Source organism: Anabrus simplex, chromosome 1 (genome assembly GCF_040414725.1).
Source record: "Anabrus simplex isolate iqAnaSimp1 chromosome 1, ASM4041472v1, whole genome shotgun sequence".
Lineage (NCBI taxonomy): Eukaryota > Metazoa > Arthropoda > Insecta > Orthoptera > Tettigoniidae > Anabrus > Anabrus simplex.
Genome location: NC_090265.1, coordinates 1,188,616,098 through 1,188,641,205, shown reverse-complemented (window position 1 = coordinate 1,188,641,205; position 25,108 = coordinate 1,188,616,098). Strand labels below are relative to the sequence as shown.

At 43.1% G+C, this 25,108-nt stretch overlaps 1 non-coding gene across 1 annotated transcript; it reads left to right on the top strand.

The window, feature by feature from the left end:
• Positions 1 to 15,185: 15,185 nt before the first annotated feature.
• Positions 15,186 to 15,259, top strand: TRNAT-AGU (transfer RNA threonine (anticodon AGU)). The gene has a single exon. It is a non-coding gene; the product is annotated as a tRNA-Thr (tRNA).
• Positions 15,260 to 25,108: the final 9,849 nt, after the last annotated feature.

Sequence of the window (25,108 nt, the reverse complement as noted above, 5' to 3'; positions counted from 1 at the left end):
CTAGTGCCAAGTAGGTTTTAAACAAAATGTATTAGGAGTGCGGATCGCCTCCTCTCAAGTTGGTATTTTAGAGGCCACGTAATTAACCTTTCCTTACTTAATAGGCCTCAGTAGGTTGGGTAATTTACCCCTGTTTTCATGTCCTTCGAGGACAACTTGAAAGTGGAATTTGGTGTGGCCTTTGACAGGCTTAAATTTTGAGAGCGAGTTGCTCTTTCTTGAAAATTTTGTTTTCTGCGCGCCTCAAGGAGGCTTTACTGTGTAATTTGGAGCAAGTGCTCCTGGGCATGAATGGGGTTTTCTGCCCCTCTGTTGAAACTTGTTTAGGGGTAAAATTGGGCTAATTGCTCAAGAATTGTGAGTTCGGGGCTCGAAGCCCAAATCCTGTAAATACTGTAATTGTACTTTGTTGCCTTGCTACTCTGTACCTGCCATGCTTATTATTTCTTGATTTTGAAAAGAAAATATAACATTGTTAAATTTTATCTTAACGTTAATTTCGTATTTTGAGGCCCGTTTACCCCCGCACCTTCTTTCACCTCTGCTGTCCCACAGATACCTCGGAACAGGATCGCTTAAAGTTACACACCAAATGGAAGAAGAAACCAGTGATTGATGGGAAATTAATTAAAGAAATTCTTGGTTGGCTAAATTCAAGACAGGAGGAAGGAAAAGATAAATATTGCCAACCCACAAAAGAATGAACGAAATTTAGTAAAGACAAAATAACTTCGAATCACTCCGGTGATTAGTAACATTCTTATTACTTTACTTCAACTATCGGTGATATTTGTCTTATTGTTGTATACTTACACATTTCATCTACTTTAATCACCTGTTGATAGCGCACACCTCGTGGCGCCGTGGCTTGGTTGGTGGAAGCGCCTGACTGGTGAACGGGAGATCAATGGTTCGAATCCTTCCTGTGCCTAGTAACATAATTATTACTTTACTTCATCTATCGTCGATATCTGTGCTGTTGTTGTTTAATTACACATCACCTTAAGTTACTTTGCCCGATTAAGCCACAGACCGATTGCGCCGTGGCTTAGTTAGTTAAAGAGCCTGTGCAGTAAACAGGAGATCGATGTTTCGAATCTGTCCGGTGCCTAGTAACATTCTTATTATTTAACTTCAACTATCGGTGATATCTGTGCTGTTGTTGTATACTTACACCTTACCACTTACGTTAATTCGCCCGATGAAACCACAGACTGCGTAGCGGCGGGGCATAGTTGGTTAAAGATCCTGTCTAGTGAACAGGAGATTGGAGGTTGGAATCCCTCCGGTGCCTAATAACATTTTTATTACTTTACTTCAACTATCGGTGATATCTGTGTTATTGTTGAATACTTACTGTTACCGTGGTTTGGTGGATCAGCAGAGGTGAACGAAGGTGCCAGGGGAGAATGGGTCTAACTATCAAATCAAAGTTAATATAAAACTTTAACAAGGTTATATTTTCCGAATTTTAACAAGTAATAACAACAAAAACTAATAGCTTTTCACAAGGGAAATTTTAAAGACATGGCAATCTAAAATGCAAAGTTAGAGGGATACAAGAAATTTAACTTTCTTGGACTACAAGCCCCTAGTTTACAATTCCAAACGCCCAAACTTTGCTCAAGGTCAGAAAGCCCCTAATACCAGGAGCACCAGCTCCATAACTAACCAGGTCAAACCTCGTACGGGTAATTTCTTCTTTTTAATCTGTTTATCCTCCAGGTTCGGTTTTTCCCTCGGACTCAGCGAGGGATCCCACCTCTACCGCCTCAAGGGCAGTGTCCTGGAGCTTCAGACTTTGGGTCGGGGGTACAACTGGGGAGAATGACCAGTACCTCGCCCAGGCGGCCTCATCTGCTATGCTGAACAGGGGCCTTGTGCAGGGATGGGAAGATTGGATGGGATAGGCAAGGAAGAGGGAAGGAAGCGGCCGTGGCCTCAAGTTACGTACCATCCAGGCATTTGGCTGGAGGAGAAGTGGTAAACGACTTCTCACGGAAAGCACTTCCAGGATGGCTGAGAAGGGAATCGAAGCACCTGTACTCAGTTGAGCTCCCGAGGCTGAGTGGACCCCGTTCCAGCCCTCGTACCACTTTTCATATTTCGTGGCAGAACCGGTAATCGAACCCGGACCTCCGGGCGTGGCAGCTAATCACGCTAACCACTACTCCACAGAGGCGGACACAGGTAATTTTACAACGCATAAAGGAGCTGACCCGCTCTCAATTTTCCAAGCCTATTATGGTTCATGGTTGTGGATTACTGTAGTCACGTCCTAGTTCGTGTACCATGGGCAACGGCTGAGTGGCCTAGTAAGTGGTCCTGAGAGTCGGGATGCCAGTTGCTATATAATGGGAGTGCGCATCTCGGACATATTCTGAGTCGTGGCCCTCCTTGTGCTCAGGCGGCTAGGACTATACAATTCACCGGTGGTCCATAACCCGTTAGAGGAGAGATCCTCACTTGGACTATGTGTAAGTAGGGCAGCATCCTGCTTTATGAATTTACCGAGCTCAGAACACTTTAAGCAAACCTCGGACCTATGGGAGTAATGGAGTACCACTCCCATATGACAGGCGAGGGACTCCTTGGAAACAACTTGGCGAACGAAATGGAATTCGATGGGGAGCTATCAATATTAATGGGGCTTATGGAAGAAAGAAGATAGAACTGGCTGAGTCAGCAAAGAGGATGCATCTGGATGTGCTAGGAGTAAGTGATATTCGGGTAAATGGAGATAATGAGGAAGAGATAGGAGATTATAAAGTGTACTTGACGGGTGTTAGAAAGGGAAGGGCAGAGTCTGGGGTAGGGCTCTTTATCAGGAATACCATTGCACGCAACATAGTTTCTGTTAGGCACGTAAATGAGCGAATGATGTGGGTAGATTTGTCAGTGGGAGGAATCACGACAAGAATTGTGTCCGTTTATTCACCATGTGAGGGTGCAGATGACGATGAAGTTCACAAGTTTTATGAAGCATTGAGTGACATCGTGGTCAGGGTCAACAGAAAGGATAGAATAGTGCTAGTGGGCGATTTCAATGCGAGAGTTGGGAATAGAGCTGAAGGATACGAAAGGGTGATTGGTAAATGTGGGGAAGACATGGAAGCTAATAGGAATGGGAAGCGTTTGCTGGACTTCTGTGCTAGTATGGGTTTAGCTGTTACGAATACATTCTTCAAGCATAAGGCTATTCACCGCTACACATGGGAGGCTAGGGGTACCAGAATAGACTATATCTTAACAGACTTTGAATTCAGGAAATCTGTTAGGAATGTACGAGTTTTTCGCGGATTTTTCGATGGTACAGACCAATATCCATGGGCGCCTCAAGGGGGGGCAAGGGGGGCGCTTGCCCCCCCCTGGAATTCTAATAAGGTTGATGTTCAATTGTTTAATATCATACCAGATTATACAGACAGTCATCTAAACATCTGTTATAACCGGAAATTCCTGTAAACAATTTAATGTTGCTGACATTATATTGGTTTTTATATTCAAGAAAAATATTCTAACAATTTCATACAATAGGCTACTAATGGAAATATTGCTTCAGTTTCCAATGTGGTTACGTCTACCCTACTTTTAGTTACCGTATGTTTCCATTACACTAATCATCATCATGAATGCCGACTAACTACTTTTGCCGCCCCCCCCCCCCGTACGGTACCTTAGGAATTTGTCCTCGGCAGTAACCATAAGGGAAAGCACGTTCTGGAGATATTTTTATACATTACCACACCTCTAGCGAAGTTCAACCCCCTAAACCAAGGTCGTGTTTGCTGACTGGTAAGACATTAGTCCAGTAAGGTCGTGCTTACAAAGCGGATTATTTATTGTGCTCTCGCCTAATTTTACGCCGTTTCATCTTACCGCAATCTTTGTTCGTGCTGCGAAATTCTGTATATTGTTATTTTTAAGGCGTGCAATAATACGGTGGCTACTTTCTTGTGAACAAAGTGACGATTGCTATAAGAGAATGGCAGCCTGTCATTGTTGTTGTACAGTATGTTCTTAACTTGTAGTGTTAAATCATCTACAATCGAATCATTGTATAATAGTTCAGTGATTCTGGGATGTTTGTGTTGTTATCAAAGCGGCTATTAGAGTGAGAAGTGATTTAGTAATTTTTATCTATTTAACTTAACGGTTATAAGTTATTGCTAATACAATCAAAGGATTTAGCGACTTTTATGCAAAGAAATGGATATAAGACGGTTTTTCAAAAAGGCTAAACTTAGTAACTTAAGTGAAGGGGCTGGAAGTTCTGAGGAAATAAGTGCATCAAGTGACAGTGTTGAACAGAACAAAGAGTGCAGTGTTCGCGAACTGGAATCTTCACAAGATATTATAGAACAATGGTGTGATAAAGCGGAACTTCAAGGGGGGATTATTAACGAAGTATTTCTGAAAGATGAAAGTGACAGAAAAGACATTGGCATGTTCTTAATGCAGCAAAATATATATGTGACACTCTTAAGTATGAATTATTGTTAAAACCATGGGTCCCACAAGTAACCAACGATTTTAAAGGTGATTTGCGAGCTAGAACCAGCCGCGCTTTCAGACACCAGTGGTTGAAGGATTATTCTACGTGGCTATGTTATTCTCGTGAACTGAAGGGTGCTCTATGCCGAACGTGTGTTCTGTTTAAGCCGAGCGTTAAAAGAGGTCTTCAAGGTTCATTCATCACGAAACCTTTCACAAAATATAAGGACTTCAATGCCAGCGCCAAAGACCATATAAAATCAAACTGGCATAGAGAATCATCAGAAAAGGCGAAAAACTTTGTGGACATCTACGAAGGAAGGCAACTCACGGTAGCTGAACAAAATAAAAAGAAGCTGGAACCAATTTTGTCAACTATCATTTTCTGTGGCACCCATGATATCTCACTTCGAGGGAAAACGTCAGACAGCGGAATTTTCCATGATTTATTGGAATTCCGCCTGGAGGCGGGAGATGCTCAACTGCAAGAACACCTCTCAAATTCTGCAAAAAATGCCAAGTACACTTCTCATCGAATTCAAAACGAAATGATAAGATTTTGTGAACAGGAATTACGAGAGATACTGGTTACGGAAGCAAATTCATGCAATGCTTTCTCTGTTATTGCTGATGAGACAGCTGACATATCTGGAACCGAGCAGCTGTCTATTGGAATTCTGTTTGTCAAGAATACATCTAGTTATGATTTGAAAGTATGTGAAGAATTCCTTGGGTTTCAGCCTTTGGAAGAAATGAATGCCAAGTCAATCGCAAATTCAATTTTGAAATTATAACAAGCTCTGGTCTGGATTTAACCAAACTATGTGGTCAAGGATACGACGGTTGTGCTACTATGGCAGGACGTGAAGGTGGAGTTGCAAAATTAATACAAGATAGGTATCAAAAGGCTATTTTCTGTCACTGTGCTAGTCATAAACTTAACCTGGTAATAAACGACCTCAATGAACTCTCTGTTGTGAATAATGCGGCAGGTACCATCAAGGAAATAATTCACTTTTTTTCGTGAAAGTCCACTCCGAAGAGACCATATCTGTAACTTGCCTCTTTTCTATGAAACAAGATGGTCCTCAAAGTACAAAAGCATTAGGCTCTTTTCAGAAAACTTTTCCAGTATCATGAAGGCTCTTGAAAATATTTCTAACTGCCGAAGTTTCAATTCCAAGACTCGACAACGTGCACATAATCTTCATTGTTCAGCATCGAACTCGGCCTTTATTGTTGCAATTCACGTAATGGCAAAATACAGTGGCATTTTAGAACCCGTAACAAACTCCCTTCAAGCGGAAGGACGTGTTGTTACTGGAGCTTTTTTAAAAGCAACGATCAGACGCAATTACCCACTTTCAAAAAATATTGATAGATGCTGAGGACACAGCTTCTAATAGTGGATTTGAAATAACGATCCCTTGCCTTGCTGCCAAGCAGCGCCACAGGGCGAACCACAATGAAACTATGGCTCAGGACTATTACAGAGTTTCAATCTACATTCCCTACATGGACTCACTGATACAGTCTCTAGAGTCGCGTTTTGGAGAACAAAACAAAACCATACTGATGCTGTATTCTCTCCATCCTTGTGTTATGAAGACATTAAGAAAGGAAGATTTTTTGCATTCCATGAAAGTTGTTTCTAATATCTACAAAATAGACAGGTTAATGGTGGACGCAGAGTTGTGGTATGACGTGTGGCAAACCAAGGACTGTAAACCAGATATGAATTTCCTGGAACTTTTAAAAGAAAGTAACGATTTTTACCCAAGCGTAGGTGTTGTTTTAGAAATTTGTGTTTCCCTGCCCGCGACAACGTGCACAGCGGAGAGAAGTTTCAGCACACTTCGTAGGGTGAAATCTTGGCTTAGATCAACAATGACAAACGATCGACTTAGTGGGCTTTGCATGCTGTCTTTGCACCGTGAAAGAGTGGCAGAGGACAAGCAGAGGTTTATTAAAAACGTTCTTACACGATTTTCCAGAGAAGCTCCTAGAAGAATGCAACTTCTCTTACCCGATTCTGTTGTTTAAGGACATATTACTTAAAAAAAGTAATTTAAACTATTAATCAGATTTAAGCGTGGTTTACGTCCATTTAAATAAAATGATGGATAATATTTGTCATGTGATAGATATGTTTTGATTGAATGAATGTGTATGCTGGAAATCGTATTACGAAACTAAGCCTTCATATTCCTAATGCTGCTAAATCAGTACAGATATTTTGATTCGTACTTTTTTCTTCTCATTTAAAGTAGACAGAACATTTACGTAGCTAGTGCTTTTTATCACTGCCGTGAAACTAAGTGTGTGAGGAAATAAAATGAACATTATAAAGTTTGTCATTCCGTGCAATTGTTTCATTATTCTAACAAGAGCACTGCAAGATATTCATGATTGGCTGTGAAGAAGAGGAAAAACGTGACGATCCACTGTAACGGTGAGTACAAAACTAGATTTTTTTAAAAACGTTTGGGAATATTATTTTTAAGTAACTGACAAATTATCCCATTATGTGTGCTATTCGCATTGTTCCCAGGTATCTGTGGAACAGCAGAGGTGAAAGAAGGTGCTGGGTGGAATAGGTCTCAACTACGAAATTAAAGTTAATTTAAAATTTAACAAAGGTTATATTTTCTTTTCAAGATCAAGAAATATCAAGTATAACAGGTACTCAGTAGCATATCAACAAATTAAGAATGTACAATTGCAATTTGTTAATGGATTTGGGCTTCGAGCCCCCAGACACGCAATCCTTGAGCAATGTGCCCAACTTTACCTATGTACAAAGTTCAACAAAGGGGCAGAAAACCCCAATCATGCCAAGGAGCACCAGCTCCCAATTACACAGTAAAGCCTGCTCGAGGCACACAGAAAATACATTTTTAAGAAAGAGCAGTCCGCCTCTGTGGTGTAGTGGTTAGCGTGATTAGCTGCCACCCCCGGAGGCCCGGGTTCGATTCCCGGCTCTGCCACGAAAATTTGAAAAGTGGTACGAGGGCTGGAACGGGGTCCACTCAGCCTCGGGAGGTCAACTGAGTAGAGGTGGGTTCGATTCCCACCTCAGCCATCCTGGAAGTGGTTTTCCGTGGTTTCCCACTTCTCCTCCAGGCGAATGCCGGGATGGTACCAAACTTAAGGCCACGGCCGCTTCCTTCCCTCTTCCTTGCCTATCCCTTCCAATCTTCCCATCCCTCCACAAGGCCCCTGTTCAGCATAGCAGGTGAGGCCGCCTGGGCGAGGTACTGGTCATACTCCCCAGTTGTATCCCCGACCAAGAGTCTGAAGCTCCAGGACACTGCCCTTGAGGCGGTAGAGGTGGGATCCCTCGCTAAGTCCGAGGGAAAAACCGAACCTGGAGGGTAAACAGATGATGATGATGATGAAGAAAGAGCAACGTGCTCTCAAAGTTCAAGCCTATTCAAAGGCCACACCAAACTCCACCTTCAAGCTGCCCTCCGGGCACACAAGAACAGGGGTAATGATACCCAACCTACTGAGACCTATTCAGTAAAAAAAAAAAAAAAAAGGTTAATTATATGGCCCAAAATTCCAACTTGACTGGAGGCGTAACTTGCACTCCTAATACACTTTTACCTATTTGGCACTAGGCCGTAAACACAAGGGCTAATCCCATACTAAAGAGGTGACTTGTATAAGAAGACTTTATTACATTTAAAAAAGAAGAAACGGTTGTGAAAACAAAGTCACCTCAAAACAATAGGAGTGGGAGCTCGAGAGGGTTAGCACTCTCTATCCCAATTTATAGTTAAAAAGCCAAAATTTTACCAAATGTCTATTACATTTTAAGGATAGGTTACCTGAGAAAAGTTTCGAACCTGCCCCGAGGGTTAAACTGCTGAGCTAGCAAGAAATAAAGTTATTAAACGGCCATTACCTTATGGATGAACTGCTCCCCGAAGAAAGAGGCGCTTCCCGCCCCCTGCTACATAATCACACTAGGAGAGATGTTACTGAAGTGGCGAGGAGACCAGAAAATCAGCAGTTTATATACCCTCGCGGAAAATTCGAGACGTTTCATGATTGATTACAACCCGCCCACAAAATTTTATTGGTCGGCTAAAGATTACAAGTCAAAACTGAAGAAGACATCTAGGATTGGTGGAAAATTAATTACAGAAATTCCTCATTGGTCAAGTTCAAAACTGGCGGAAAGAGAAGAGTTATACGTCCAACCCAAACAATGACTGAAATAAATTTAACAAAGAACAAACTTATGAATACCAAATTTCTTCAAAAAAGAGTTCCTTCACTTCGCACTAGGGTGCACAATTGTAGTTCTTAAGTAGTGCCATCTAGAAGAGAATGTTCACACTTCTTGCTATAGAGAAAACAAAAACAAATCGAAATCGACATAGTTCAGAACACTTCAAAATTTACAGTAAAGACATCTTCTGAGAAACCTTAGAATTAATGTGGTTGTTAAAGTTCAGGCTTTCTCCAGTAGAGGAGTATCAACTGGCGCAATGTTTGAATTAGCGGCGTGGAGGTGTACCGCCCGGTACACGCATAATTAGTCAGGTTGAGTTTTAGAGATATTTCTACAGTTGAATTTAACATAGTGACTTGGTATTATGTCAAAATATATCCATTTGTTTAGAAAATCCGCCAACTTAGTTAACATTACCATTTTAAGAATTGCTTGATTTCTAATTTTTGGAAATACGAACTGATCATTATATCATTTGTAACCATTTTAAGAACTCAACCTTTTGATAATGAATCACAGAAGAGGAAACACAAAATTTTGTAGTCAAAATCTCTGAACTAAAGGCTAAATATCCATTCATTTCGGCCATAAAGTAGCCGACGGTTTCAGAGCAGCAAAGTACTGCAACGAAAATGGGTGGGGGGTGGGGATACTTGCTCATCATCGTCATCTAGGTAAGTAATGAAACGAAATAATTTATCTTCTTTATAACAGGAAAGTTGATCTAGAAAAGTGTTAATGTGCGCCCCCCCCCCCCTGGAAAAGATCTTGCTGGCGCCCATGCCACTATCTGATCTGTTGTGAACTAAGTATCTCTAGGCCAAGGGTAGAGAAAGTGAAATCTGTCTGCAAACGAATAAGGGTAGAAAGTCTCCAGGACGAGGAAATTAGACAGAAGTACATGGATACGATTAGTGAGAAGTTTCGAACAGTAGACAGTAAGCAGGTTCAGGATATAGAAAGTGAATGGGTGGCATACAGGGATGCTGTAATAGAAAGAGCAAGGGAATGCCTAGGAACAACTGTGTGTAAAGATGGGAAAAGGCGAACATCTTGGTGGAATGATGAAGTGAGAGCAGCCTGTAAACGTAAAAATTAGGCTTATCAGAAATGGCTCCAAACAAGGGCCAAGGCAGACAGGGATTGGTACGTAGATGAAAGAATCAGAGCGAAACAAATAGTTGTTGAATCCAAAAAGAAGTCATGGGAAGATTTTGGTAATAACCTGGAAAGGCTAGGTCAAGCAGCAGGGAAACCTTTCTGGACAGTAATAAAGAATCTTAGGAAGGGAGGGAAAAAGGAAATGAACAGTGTTTTGAGTAATTCAGGTGAACTCATAATAGATCCCAGGGAATCACTGGAGAGGTGAAAGGAATATTTTGAACATCTTCTCAATGTAAAAGGAAATCATCATGGTGGTGTTGCAAACAGCCAAGCTCATGGGGAGGAGGAAAAGGATGTTGGTGAAATTATGCTTGAGGAAGTGGAAAGGATAGTAAATAAACTCCATTGTCATAAGGCAGCAGGAATAGATGAAATTAGACCTGAAATGGTGAAGTACAGTGGGAAGGCAGGGATGAAATGGCTTCATAGAGTAGTAAAATTAGCGTGGAGTGTTGGTAAGGTACCTTCAGATTGGACAAAAGCAGTAATTGCACCTATTTATAAGCAAGGGAACAGGAAGGATTGCAACAACTATCGAGGTATCTCATTGATTAGTATACCAGGCAAAGTATTCACTGGCATCCTGGAAGGGAGGGTGCGATCAGTCGTTGAGAGGAAGTTGGATGAAAACCAGTGTGGTTTCAGACCACAGAGAGGCTGTCAGGATCAGATTTTCAGTATGCGCCAGGTAATTGAAAAATGCGAAGAGAGGAAAAGGCAGTTGTGTTTATGTTTCGTAGATCTAGAGAAAGCATATGACAGGGTACCGAGGGAAAATATGTTCGCCGTACTGGGGGATATGGAATTAAAGGTAGATTATTAAAATCAATCAAAGGCATTTATGTTGACAATTGGGCTTCAGGTCCGCCTCTGTGGTGTAGTGGTTAGCGTGATTAGCTGCCACCCCCGGAGGTCCGGGTTCGATTCCCGGCTCTGCCACGAAATTTGAAAAGTGGTACGAGGGCTGGAACGGGGTACACTCAGCCTCGGGAGGTCAACTGAGTAGAGGTGGGTTCGATTCGCATCTCAGCCATCCTCGAAGTGGTTTTCCGTGGTTTCCCACTTCTCTTCCAGGCAAATGCCGGGATGGTACCTAACTTAAGGCCACGGCCGCTTCCTTCCCTCTTCCTTGTCTATCCCTTCCAATCTTCCCCATCCCCGCAAGGCCCCTGTTCAGCATAGCAGGTGAGGCCGCCTGGGCGAGGTACTGGTCATTCTCCCCAGTTGTATCCCCACCGAGAGTCTGAAGCTCCAGGATACTGCCCTCGAGGCGGTAGAGATGGGATCCCTCGCTGAGTCCGAGGGAAACCGAAACTGGAGGGTAAACAGATGATGACATTGGGCTTCAGTGAGAATTGATGGTAGAATGAGTTCTTGGTTCAGGGTACTTACAGGAGTTAGACAAGGCTGTAATCTTTCACCTTTGCTGTTCGTAGTTTACATGGATCATCTGCTGAAAGGTATAAAATGGCAGGGAGGGATTCAGTTAGGTGGAAATGTAGTAAGCAGTTTGGCCTATGCTGACGACTTGGTGTTAATGGCAGACTGTGCCGAAAGCCTGCAGTCTAATATCTTGGAACTTGAAAATAGGTGCAATGAGTATGGTATGAAAATTAGCCTCTCGAAGACTAAATTGATGTCAGTAGGTAAGAAATTCAACAGAATCGAATGTCAGATTGGTGATACAAAGCTAGAACAGGTCGATAATTTCAAGTATTTAGGTTGTGTGTTCTCACAGGATGGTAATATAGTGAGATTGAATCAAGGTGTAGTCAAGCTAATGCAGTGAGCTCACAGTTGCGATCAGCAGTATTCTGTAAGAAGGAAGTCAGCTCCCAGACGAAACTATCTTTACATCGGTCTGTTTTCAGACCAACTTTGCTTTACGGGAGCGAAAGCTGGGTGGACTCAGGATATCTTATTCATAAGTTAGAAGTAACAGACGCGAAAGTAGCGAGAATGATTGCAGGTACAAACAGGTGGGAACAATGGCAGGTGGGTACTCGGAATGAGGAGATAAAGGCTAGTTTAGGAATGAACTCTATGGATGTATTTGTACGCATAAAACGGCTTCGGTGGTGGGGTCATGTGAGGCGAATGGAGGAGGATAGGTTACCTAGGAGAATAATGGACTCTGTTATAGAGGGTAAGAGAAGTAGAGGGAGACCAAGACGACGATGGTTAGACTCGGTTTATAACGATTTAAAGATAAGAGGTATAGAACTAAATGAGGCCACAACACTAGTTACAAATCGAGGATTTTGGCGACGTTTAGTAAATTCTCAGAGGCTTGCAGACTGAACGCTGAAAGGCATAAGAGTCTGTAATGATAATGTATGTATGTATGTATGTATGTATGTATGTATGTATGTATGTATGTATGTACGTATGTATGTATGTATGTATGTTAAAAGGCCCTACCAGACTTTACAATTAATTGCCATCTAGGCACAACTTACACAAATGAAAGGGGGATATCTCGTACCCAACCTACTGGGCCTTAGCAGAAAATAACAAGTTTAGTTAATGGCCCGCAAGACCAAGTTTTATGGAGTCGTTTACTTGCACTCGTAAATATGCATCCTTAAAACCTAAAAGGCATTAGGCCGAAGAAACATGGGCTGTTCCCAAACTATGGAGCTGACTAGTATAAGAAATATTAAGGCATTACGAAAAGGAAGAAAATCAGTTACAAAACGTAGTCACCTCAAACCAATATGAAGTGTAGCTCGAAGGGTAAATCACTCTCTATCCCCAAATGCCAGTTACAGATTTACTTATGTTAATATATAAGCTGGTCGAAATTTACATATTTATAGAGATAGGTTACATGGTAAAGATTTCGGACCTTTCCCGCCGGTTATACAGCTGTGCTAGCGAGAAATAAAGATGTTAAGTGGCCATTACCTTGCCGAAGAGCTGCTGCCTGATGAATGAGGCACCTCAAGCCTCCTGCTACACGTCCGTACACTAGGTTAGATGTTGATCAAGTGGCCGCGAGAAAAGAAAATCAGCAGTTTATATACCCTCGGAGAACGTTCGAGACAATTCATGAATTAAAAAAAACCCACCAATTAACTTTTACTGGATCGCTTAAATTTACATACCAAATAGAAGAAGAAACCAGTGATTGATGGGAAATTAATTACAGAAATTCTTGATTGGCTAAATTCAAGACAGGAGGAAGGAAAAGATGAATACTGCTAACCCACAAAAGAATGAACGATTTTTAGTAAAGACAAAAAAACTTCGAATCCCCCCGGTGCCTAGTAACATTCTTATTACTTTACTTCAAGTATCGGTGATATTTGTCTTATTATTGTATACTTACACATTTCATCTACTTTAAATCATCTGTCGAAAGAGCACACCTCGTTTCGCCGTGCCTTAGTTGGTGGAAGCGCCTGTGTAGTGAACGGGAGATCGATGGTCGAATCCCTCCGGTGTCTAGTAACATTCTCGTTATTTTACTTCATGCATCGTCGATATCTGTTATGTTATTTTTTACTTACACATTACCTTAAGTTACTTCGCCCGATGCAAATACACACCGCGTGACGCCGTGGCTTAGTTGGTTAAAGCGCCTGTCTAGTAAACAGGAGATCGATGTTTCGAATCTGTCCGATGCCCAGTAGCTTCCTTATTACTTTACCTCAACAATCGTCGGTCTGTTTTTCTTTGTATACTTGCACTTTACCACCTACGTTACTTCGCCCAATGAAATCGCGCACCGCGAGGCGCCGTGGCTTAGTTGGATAAAGCACCTGTCTTGTAAACAGAAGATCGAGGGTTCCAAACCCTCCGGTGCCTAGTAGCACTCTTATTACTTTACTTCAACTATCGGTGATATCTATGTTATTGTTGTATAAATACACTTGTCCGCCTCTGTGGTGTAGTGGTTAGCGTGATTAGCTGCCACCCCCGGAGGTCCGGGTTCGATTCCCGGCTCTGCCACGAAAATTTGAAAATGGTATAAGGCCTGGAACGGGGTCCACTCAGCCACTCAGCCTCGGGGGGTCAACTGAGTAGAGGTGGGTTCGATTCCTTCTCAGCCTTCCTGGAAGTGGTTTCCCACTTCTTCTCCAGGCGAATGCCGGGATGGTACCTAACTTAAGGCCACGGCCGCTTCCTTCCCTCTTCCTTGCCTATCACTTCCAATCTTCCCATCCCTCTTCAAGGCCCCTGTTCAGCATAGCAGGTGAGGCCGCCTGGGCGAGGTACTGGTCATACTCCCAAGTTGTATCCCCCGACCAAGAGTCTGAAGCTCCAGGACACTGTACTTGAGGCGGTAGAGGTGGGATCCCTAGCTGTGTCCGAGGGAAAAACCGAACCTGCAGGGTAAAGAGATGATGATGATGATGATGATGATTTACACTTTACCACCTACATTAATTCTCCCGTCGCAAGCGCACTCCGCGTGACGCCGTGGATTAGTTGGTGAAAGCCCCTCTCTAGTAAACTTTACTTCATCTACCGTCGATATCTGTGCTGTTGTTGTTTACTTGCACATTATCTTATGTTACTTCGCCGGATGAAACAACACACCGCGTGTCGCCGTGGCTAGGTTGGCTAAAGCGCCTGTCTAGTAAACAGGAGTTCGATGTTTCGAATCTGTCCGGTGCGCAGTAGCATCCTTATTACTTTACTTCAACAACCGTCGGTCTGTTTTTTTAAATATATATACACGTACTATTTACCACCTACGTTACTTCGCCCAATGAAACAGAGCACAGCGTGGCGCCGTGGCTTAGTTGATTAAAGCGCCTGTCTTGTAAACAGGAGATCGAGAGTCGGATCCCTCCGGTGCCTAGCAGCATTCTTATTACTTTACTTCAACTATCGGTGATATCTGTGGTGTTGTAGTATACTTAAACTTTACCACCTACATTAATTCTCCCGTCGCAAGCGCACACCGCGTGACGCCGCGGCTTAGTTGGTGAAAGCCCCTGTCTAGTAAACGGGAGATCGGTGGTTGGAATCCCTCCGGGGCCTAGTAACAGTCCTGTTACTTTACTTCATCTACCGTCGGTATCTGTGCTGTTGTTTACATACACATTACCTTAAGTTACTTCACCCGATTAACTGACAAACCGCGTTGCGCCGTGCCTTAGTTGATTAAAGCGCCTGTCTAGTAAACAAGAGATCGAGGGTTCGAATCCCCCCCCCCCGGTGCCTAGTAACGTTCTTATTACTTTACTTCAACTATTATCGTACTGTGTGTTCTTTGTGTATACTTGCACTTTACCACGTACGTTAAGTCGCGTGTTCAAAGCGCACACAGCGTGGCGCCGTGGCTGTGTTGGTTAAAGCGCCTGTCTAGTAAACAGGAGATCGAGGGTTCGAATCCTTCCGGTGCCTAGTAACATTATTGTTACGATGTTTTGTGGACCGGCAGTGGTGAAGGAAGGTGCTGGGATGAATAGGTCTCAACTTACGAAATTAAAGTTAATTTAAAATTTACCAAAGTTTATATTTTCTTTTCAAGATCAAGAAATAACAAGTATAACAGGTACTCAGTAGCATATCAACAAATGAAGAATGTACAATTCTTCTTCTTCTTAATCTGTTTACCCTCCAGGGTCGGCTTTTCCCTCGGACTCAGCGAGGGATCCCACCTCTACCGCCGCAAGGGCAGTGTCCTGGAGTTTCAGACTTTGGGTCGGGGGAGACAACTGGGGAGAATGACCAGTACCTCGCCCAGGCGGCCTCACCTGCTATGCTGAACAGGGGCCTTGTGGAGGGATGGGGCGACTGGATGGGACAGGCAAGGAAGAGGGAAGGAAGCGGCCGTGGCCTTAAGTTAGGTACCATCCCGGCATTTGCCTGGAGGAGAAGGGGGAAACCACGGAAAACCACTTCCAGGATGGCTGAGGTGGGAATCGAACCCACCTCTACTCAGTTGACCTCCCGAGGCTGAGTGGACCCCGTTCCAGCCCTCGTACCACTTTTCAAATTTCGTGGCAGAGCCGGGAATCGAACCCGGACCTCCGGGGGTGGCAGCTAATCACGCTAACCACTACACCACAGAGGTGGACTAAGAATGTACAATTGCAATTTGTTAATGGATTTGGACTCCGAGCCCCCAGACACGCAATCCTTGAGCAATGAGTCCAACTTTACCTATGTACAAAGTTCAACAAAGGGGCAGAAAACCCCAATCATGCCAAGGAGCACTAGCTCCCAATTACCCAGCTAAGCCTGCTCGAGGCACACAGAAACCAAATTTAAGAAAGAGCAACCCGCTCTCAAAGTTCAAGCCTATTCAAAGGCCACACCAAACTCCACCTTCAAGCTGTTCCAGGCACATAAGAACAGGGGTAAAAATACCCAACACTGAGGCCTATTCAGTAAAGAAACAGGACAATTACATGGCCCCAAAATACCAACTTGAGTGGAGGCGTAACTTGCACTCCTAATATACTTTTTAAAACCTATTTGGCACTAGGCCGCTTATGCAAGGGCTAATCCCATACTACCGAAGTGACACGATAGGAAAACTTTATTACATTACGAAGAGAAGGGAAACTGTTATGAAAACGTAGTCACCTCAAAACAATATGAGTAAAAGAGTAGTTAGTGGGACGTAAAACAAATAACATGATTATTATTATTATTAAACAATATGAGTGGGAGCTCGAGAGGGTTAGGCACTCTCTATCCCAATTTGTAGTTAAAGAGACAGAATTTATACCAAGTGTCTTTTACATTTTAAAGGAATGTTACATGATAAAAGTTTCGAACCCGCCCCGAGGGTTAAACTGCTGAGCTAGCGAGAAAAGAAGTTATTAAAATGCCATTACCTTATGGATGAACTGCTGCCCGAAGGAAGAGGCGCTTCCCGCCCCCTGCTACATAATCACACACGGATAGATGTTACAGAAGTGGCCCGGAGACCAGAAAATCAGCAGTTTAAATACCCTCGTGGAACATTCGAGATCTTCCAAGAATGAGAACCTACACCCCTTCAATTTTATTGGGTAGCATAAAGCAACATCTCCATATCAAAGAAGACACACGTTATTGGTCAAAAATTAATTAGAGAAATTCGGGTTTGGCTAAATTCAAAACAAGCGGAAAGAGAAGGGTTACACTGCCAACCCACAAAATAACTGAAAGAAATTTAACAAAGAACAAACTTAAGACTACAAAATTTCTTCAAAAAAGTTCCTTCACTTCGCACTAGGGTGCACAATTGTAGTTCTTAAGTAGTGCCATCTAGAAGAGAATGTTCACACTTCTTACCACAGAGAAAACAAAAACGAATCGAAACTGACATAGTTCAGAACACTTCAAAATTTACAGTAGGGACATCTTCTGAGAAATCTTAGAATTAATGTGGTTGTTAAAGTTCAGGCTTCCCCCAGTAGAGGAGTTTCAACTGGCGCAATGTTTGAATTAGCGGCGTGGAAGTGTACCGCCCGGTACAGACCTCCCCCCCCCCCTAAAGTCCTTCCAAGGGGTGACACAGAAGAACACCAAATTGTGTTTTAAAACAAGGTCCAAGTTATAATGTTGATATAGAAATTAATTGCAGAAGGATTCACAAAAATACTTTCTTAAGGTGTTTTTATCCAGTTTCAAAATTCTGTGTAGTAGCTTTTGATTAAATGTCTTTATGCTGTAGTAGTTGAATTCAGAAAGGAAAACTTTTAATTCTCGAAAGGAAAAAACAAATTCTAAGTCCACCAGATGTTGCAGTTGAATCCAAAAATGTAGTAATTGTAGATATGGAATGTCCATGTAGCTGGTTAAGTACATTAGTTGCCTATTACTTGATGGAAAGACCAGCCGCAGCAGCTTGTGTCCAGATGAGGCCGCTCGGACCCCTCATGTACCCTGAGATACCGCTCTCCTGCACTATGAGAGTGGTGGTGAAGCACGTCGCACACGCGACGATTTTTTACAGTCCGCGGGCAGTTGCTGGAGGAGCGCCGCACATCAGCCTTGGCCGGGAGGAGGGCTCCGGCTCGCCGTACACTGGTTGTCCTCACTGGAGTAGATCGGGCCCGTTCTCTACTATAGAAGCGGTACGGCGCCGCACGGCTGCGGGGGCACTGAAACATTAAGATCTCGGCGGCAGAATTTTGTTGGACCATAATGATTTTAGGGTACAGTCTTTGTGGTGAGGCTGAGGGGCCAGCGGCGTGGAGATATTTATTTCATTTAAATAGCCACTGTGTGTTGTTGAGCAGGAGACGGGAGCGTAGTAATGGCCATGGTAAGGACAGGATGGCAGTTTAACTGGTCGGGGAAGGTTTTACAATAAATGCTTAACTACAAAGAACTTGATTCCAAGGGCAGAAGGCCTCACAATGAAACCCCCCCAAAAAATATATCCTTCCGAATACCTTCAAAATGTTAAAGCAAATATAAAATCAGCTACGTTAGCGCGGAAGCTACACAGGTTTCACCTGCGACAGGTGAACCCTAAATATCCTCTCGGTGGCTGGATTGCTTAATAATAAAGTAATGGGTGTAAGGAAATCAAGAATAATACATGGCCAATGAAATCTGGGGGCAAGCTTGCCCGCGGGAACAAAATTCTTGGCCATAACCTGGTCGCCTACCTTCAAATGGGTGGGTCTCCGTCCACGATCATATCTTTCCCTAACCTTTTTATGAGACACTTTAAGATTGGCCCTGGCCTTCTTCCAAAGATCTTTAATATTATCTGGATCTATTTTCTCAGGTAGAATGTCACTCAGAGACCAAAGGTTAGAGAGCGGCGTGTTTGGAACAAACTTGAATATCAAAGAAGCTGGAGTAAATTTATGGGATTCATGAACCGCCGAATTCAAAGCAAAAGCTAACCAATGCAGGGATGTATCCCACCTAGAATGATCGTCGTGATGATAGGCAATAAGGGCCGATCTCAGATTACGATTGACCCGTTCCGCTAGAGATGGTTGAGGATAATAAGCAGAAGTAGTCACATGAGATATGGACAGATCAAAACAGAATTTACGAAAGAGATTGGATGTGAAAGCTTTAGCATTATCAGACACAATATATTGACACGGAACGAAAGAAGCAAAAATGGAATTTAAACAAGTAATGGTGGACTGGGCGGTAGCCAGCTTAGTTGGAAATAACCAAGAAAATCTTGTAAAACCATCTACACATACAAGGATGAACTTGTTGGCATTCCCCTTTGACTGGGGGAAGGGTCCTACGTAATCGATGTAGAAACGTTCCATGGGGCGCGACGCTTGATGAGAAGACAAACGCCCTTGCTTAGTTGACATGGTAGGTTTACTAAGCCAACATGATTTACAAGATTTTACCAATTCACGGATTTCTAAGACCATACCCTTCCAGATGAACATTTCACGAATCTTTTCTCGGGTTTTGAAGATGCCTAAATGCCCCCTTAATGGGGTCTCATGATAGTACTTGAAGATCATTGGTACAAGAACAGTTGAAACTACAACTTTCATTTTTTGATCATTTCTCGATGGGCAACATAAAACACCATTCCTCAATATATAAGGGATGACATGTTCCCCAGAAGAAAGGGTTTCCATAATGGGAGCCAGCACTGGATCTTCACGTTGATATTTTTCAATATCCCTAAACAACATGGGAGCATCAGTCAGAATGGCATAAACCTCAGGTAGTATGGACTCGGGAGGTGAAGAACTATGAACCTGTTCAAGGGGCTCTACATCATTCGAAAACATACGGCTTAGTCCGTCTGCCACAACATTTTCAGTACCTCTGATATGCCTGACATCAGATTGGAAGGCAGAAATTCGGATGGCCCAACGGGCTATACGACCAGTACGACGCGGCCTACCTAAGACCCAGCTTAAGGCTTGATTATCAGTCTCCAGGTCGAATTTGACATGTTCCAGATAGAGACGGAACTTTTCTAAGGCAAATAAGACTGCCAAACCTTCGAGCTCATAGATGGAATACTTGGCTTCTTGAGCCGATAGAGTCCTAGATGCATAGGCGATGGGTCGCCTCCCTAGTTCAGTCTCTTGAAGAAGGACTGCAGCTACCGCCGACGACGACGCGTCGGTTTGGACGATGAATTTCTTTGAGAAATCTGGCATAGCAAGGACAGGGGCATTACAGAGAGCTAATTTCAGGTCTTCAAAAGCGGCTTGTTGAGAAGGCACCCACTCGAATTTTATGCCTTTCCTACGAAGGAGGTTCAAGGGCGCCGCTCTATTAGCGAAGTTAGGAATAAATTTCCTGAAGAAATTCACCATACCAATGAATCTGGCAATACCTTTGATGTCCTTGGGAGGCTTGAAATCACGGATGACCTGTGTTCTAGAGTGATCGACAGCAACACCATCGGGTGACACAATATGCCCTAGGAATGACATGGAAGGCTTAGTAAAGGCGACCTTGGACAACTTCACAGTTAACCCCGCCTTACGAAGGCGATTGAGAACTTCTTTCAGATGATCTAGATGTTCTTCGAAAGTCTCCGAAAATACGACGACATCATCAAGATGGTGGTACAAGTACTCAAATTTGATGTCGGAGAAGACCCTATCTAACAGTCTCGTAAGTACACATGCTCCCGTGGAGAGCACGAAAGGTACGCGGTTGTATTCATACAAATTCCAATCCGTGGCAAACGCTGTATGATGTTTAGATTCTTCAGCCAGAGGAATTTTATTATAGGCCTGATTCAGATCCAAGATGGTAAAGAACTTAGCCTTCCGAAACCATGAAAAACAAGAGTGAAGGTCTGGACGGGGCACAGAATGTAACACCACCTTCCGATTGAGAGCCCTATAATCAATCACAGGCCTGAAACCACCTTGGGGTTTCGGGACTAGAAAAATTGGCGAAGAATACGTCGACTTAGAGGGCCGAATAATACCAACCTCCAACATTTGATCGATGATTTCTTTCAATGCCTTCATTTCAGGTGGAGATAGCCTATAAGGTGGAAAACGGACAGGGATCGAATCCGTGACCTCAATTTTGTATTCAATAAGGTCAGTAAGACCAAGAGTATCCAAGAACACCTCTGGAAGCGACTGACACAGCTTACGAATACTATCAGCCTGCTCCTCAGGTAGATGTCTAAGATCGAACAACATCTCATCCTGGGTAGGCGAAATAGATGAACATGATACAGAACTACACTTTAACAAAGGGATTTTACCATTAGAAGCAAATTTGAATGTGCACGACCTACTCTGAAGATCGAGCACCAGACCAGTGTGGGACATGAAATCTGCTCCCAATATAATGGGGCAGGACAAGTGCTTTGCCACAAACAATTTAACTTTCCAAGTAAATTTAGAAATCCGAATTTTGGCATATAAAAAACCTAAAATTTCTAATGGAGAAGAATTAGCCGAAACATATTGAACTGAAGAAGAGCAATAGTCAGGAAGTTTACAAACAGTTTTCAATTTGGGGCACCATTCACCCGAAATAATAGAACACACACTGCCTGAATCTAATAAAGCTGTTACAGGTTCATTATTTAATTCAATTATGAGAAAAGGAACAGGTGCGGGGGTATCCGCCGCAATCCTAAGACATTCTTTGGGACCTTCAAAAGATAAATTTGAAGACACAGTTTTCCCTGAAATTTCGACATGATTACTTGGGGCTGAGCGCCGGGAAGAAGGGTTCGCCGACTCAGCCGAAGCCCCTAGTCACTTATTATTATTGGCCTTGGTGGAAGTTGCACCAGAAGTTGAGCAGGAGGGAGTGCTGTTAGCATTAGGGCAGTTCTTGGCAATATGTGAAAACGCGCCGCATTTAAAGCAACCTTGGGATGAACTTGCTCCAATATTTGTCCTACTAGATTTGATCAATGGACATTTATTGCGAAGATGGTCAGGCGACCCGCAAGCGTAACATTTACGGGGTGTGATGGGTCGGCGAGGTGGAGGCCGAAAACTACTAGAAGATGGAGGGGGTTCTTTCACAACACGCAAGGTATCGGCGTATCTGACTCCTTCGGCTGAGACAACCATAGCCTCTAACTCAGCGAAAGTTTGCGGACACGACGCAAAACACAAGTATGATCTGTAAGGTGGTGAAATACCTTCTACAATACCCTGAACAATTTGATCTTCAGGGAAATGTAGGGCAAACACTCTAGTGTAAAACTTGATGTCTTGGATGAAATCTGCCAAATTCTCATCCAACCGTTGTACTCGGTAGTAGTACTTTGGATGAGCGATGACCTAGCTCGAGCGGGGATAAACTTTGCCAACAGATGGGCATGGAAGTCTTCTATGTATGACTGTTCAGCGATTGCCCTAACTATCTTGTCGGAGAGAACACCAATGGAATAAGGGTAAATTATCTGAAAGATTTGACACGGAGACAGAGAAGAAACAAGGGCATGATCTTGGAATTCAACTAAAAACCTTAAGAAAGCACTGACATCGGTTGTGGAGTTAACAGAAAATTTGGAAAAACCTCTAAGTAACATAGCTATTGGATGGGGTAAACTGCTGAAACCAGGTGACATAGTAGAAAGGGGCCTAAGTGGCGGAGAAGCCGATTCCGTAGTTGCCCTATTTAACACAAAGGGTGGGATGGACGTGCGACGATTGGACTCAGTTTCTAATGGGGGAGTGGTTTTTTGAGTAACTGTTGATGTTCCATTTTCTTCCCCTTTGGAAGAAGTTTCCTCGCTAACAGTGTTTACCGCCAGGGGCGGGTCAGTTTTGGGAGGCGTTACCCCCGATAACAAGTGACCAACAGTACTGGACAATTTAGAAATGTTTTCAATGAGGGCACTAGCCTCCTTTCCCTGAATGTCACTCAACTTGAGAGACAATAGATCATTAAGCCTATTATAAAAATGAAATAGTCGAGCTTGCACACGTTTAAGTTGGTTAGGGGATGGGTTCCCTTCTTCAAACAAACTAACTACAGATGCTAGCTCAGTAGTATTGTCATTGATCGTGGAGAGAGCATCGTCAATTTCTTTTTCTCCCAACGTTGGGGTGGTAATAGGCAACTCAAGGGAAGCTTTGCGTTTATTAGCATCCAACGCAACCGTGCCACCAGATTGAACGTTTCGGAGAGATAGTTCATAAATTAATTCTTCTTTACGCAAATAGAAATGATGGAGAAACTCGCGAGGGCCGGACATGATGACAGAAATCTTTTTGAAAAAATAAAAAAAAATCCAGCAACTGAGAAAATTGTTAGAGTTCGAATTAAAAACAAGGTTTAGCCGTCAAAGGGGGCAAAATTGAGACCCATTCAACCATGCTCTGCTACCACTTGTTACGATGTTTTGTGGACCGGCAGAGGTGAAAGAAGGTGCTGGGATGAATAGGTCTCAATTTACCTAATTAAAGTTAATTTAAAATTTAACAAAGGTTATATTTTCTTTTCAAGATCAAGAAATAACAAGTATAACAGGTACTCAGTAGCATATCAACAAATTAAGAATGTACAATTGCAATTTGTTAATGGATTTGGGCTTCGAGCCCCCAGACACACAATCTTTGAGCAATGAGCCCAACTTTACCTAAGTACAAAGTTCAACAAAGGGGCAGAAAACCCCAATCATGCCAAGGAGCACTAGCTCCCAATTACCCAATTAAGCCTGCTCGAGGCACACAGTAAACAAATTAATGAAAGAGCAACCCGCTCTCAAAGTTCAAGCCTATTCAAAGGCCACACCAAACTCCACCTTCAAGCTGCCCTCCAGGCACACAAGAACAGGGGTAAAAATACCCAACACTGAGGTCTATTCAGTAAAGAAACAGGACAATTACATGGCCCCAAAATACCAACTTGAGTGGAGGCGTAATTTGCACTCCTAATACACTTTTTTAAAACCTATTTGGCACTAGGCGCTTATGCAAGGGCTAATCCAACCTACGGAGGTGACACGATAGGAAAACTTTATTACATTACGAAGAGAAGGGAAACTGTTATGAAAACGTAGTCACCTCAAAACAATATGAGTAAAAGAGTAGTTAGTGGGACGTAAAACAAATAACATTATTATTATTATTATTATTAAACAATATGAGTGGGAGCTCGAGAGGGTTAGGCACTCTCTATCCCAATTTGTAGTTAAAGAGACAGAATTTATACCAAGTATCTTTTACATTTTAAAGGAAAGTTACATGATAAAAGTTTCGAACCTGCCCCGAGGGTTAAACTGCTGAGCTAGCGAGAAAAGAAGTTATTAAAAGGCCATTACCTTATGGATGAACTGCTGCCCGAAGGAAGAGGCGCTTCCGCCCCCTGCTACATAATCACACACGGATAGATGTTACAGAAGTGACCCGGAGACTTGAAAATCAGCAGTTTAAATACCCTCGTGGAACATTCGAGACCTTTCAAGAATGAGAACCCACACCCCCCTCAATTTTATTGGGTAGCATAAAGCAAAATCTCCATATCGGAGAAGACATACGTTATTGGTCAAAAATTAATTAGAGAAATTCGGGATTGGCTAAATTCAAAACATGCGGAAAGAGAAGGGCTATACTGCCAACCCAAAAAATAACTGAAAGAAATTCAACAAAGAAAAAACTTCATCATCATCTGTTTACCCTCCAGATTCGGCTTTTCCCTCGGACTCAGCTAGGGATCCCACCTCTACCGCCTCAAGAGCAGTGTCCTGGAGCTTCAGACTCTTGGTAGGGGGATACAACTGGGGAGTATGACCAGTACCTCTCCCAGGCGGCCTCACCTGCTATGCTGAACAGGGGCCTTATAGGGGGATGGGAAGATTGGAAGGGATAGGCAAGGATGAGGGAAGGAAGCGGACGTGGCCTTAAGTTAGGGACCATACCGGCATTCGCCTGGAGGTGAAGTGGGAAACCACGGAAAACCACTTCGAGGATGGCTGAGGTGGGAATCGAACCCACCTCTACTCAGTTGACCTCCCGAGGCTGAGTGGACCCCGTTCCAGCCCTCGTACCACTTTTCAAATTTCGTGGCAGAGCCGGGAATCGAACCCGGACCTCCGGGGGTGGCAGCTAATCACGCTAACCACTACACCACGGAGGCGGACTAAGAAAAAGGAAAAAAAAAAGAAAAACAACTTATGACTACAAAATTTCTTCAAAAAAAGTTCCTTCACTTCGCACTAGGGTGCACAATTGTAGTTCTTAAGTAGTGCCATCTAGAAGAGAATGTTCACACTTCTTACCACAGATAAAACAAGAACGAATCGAAACTGACATCATTCAGAACACTTCAAAATTTACAGTAGGGACATCTTCTGAGAAATCTTACAATTAA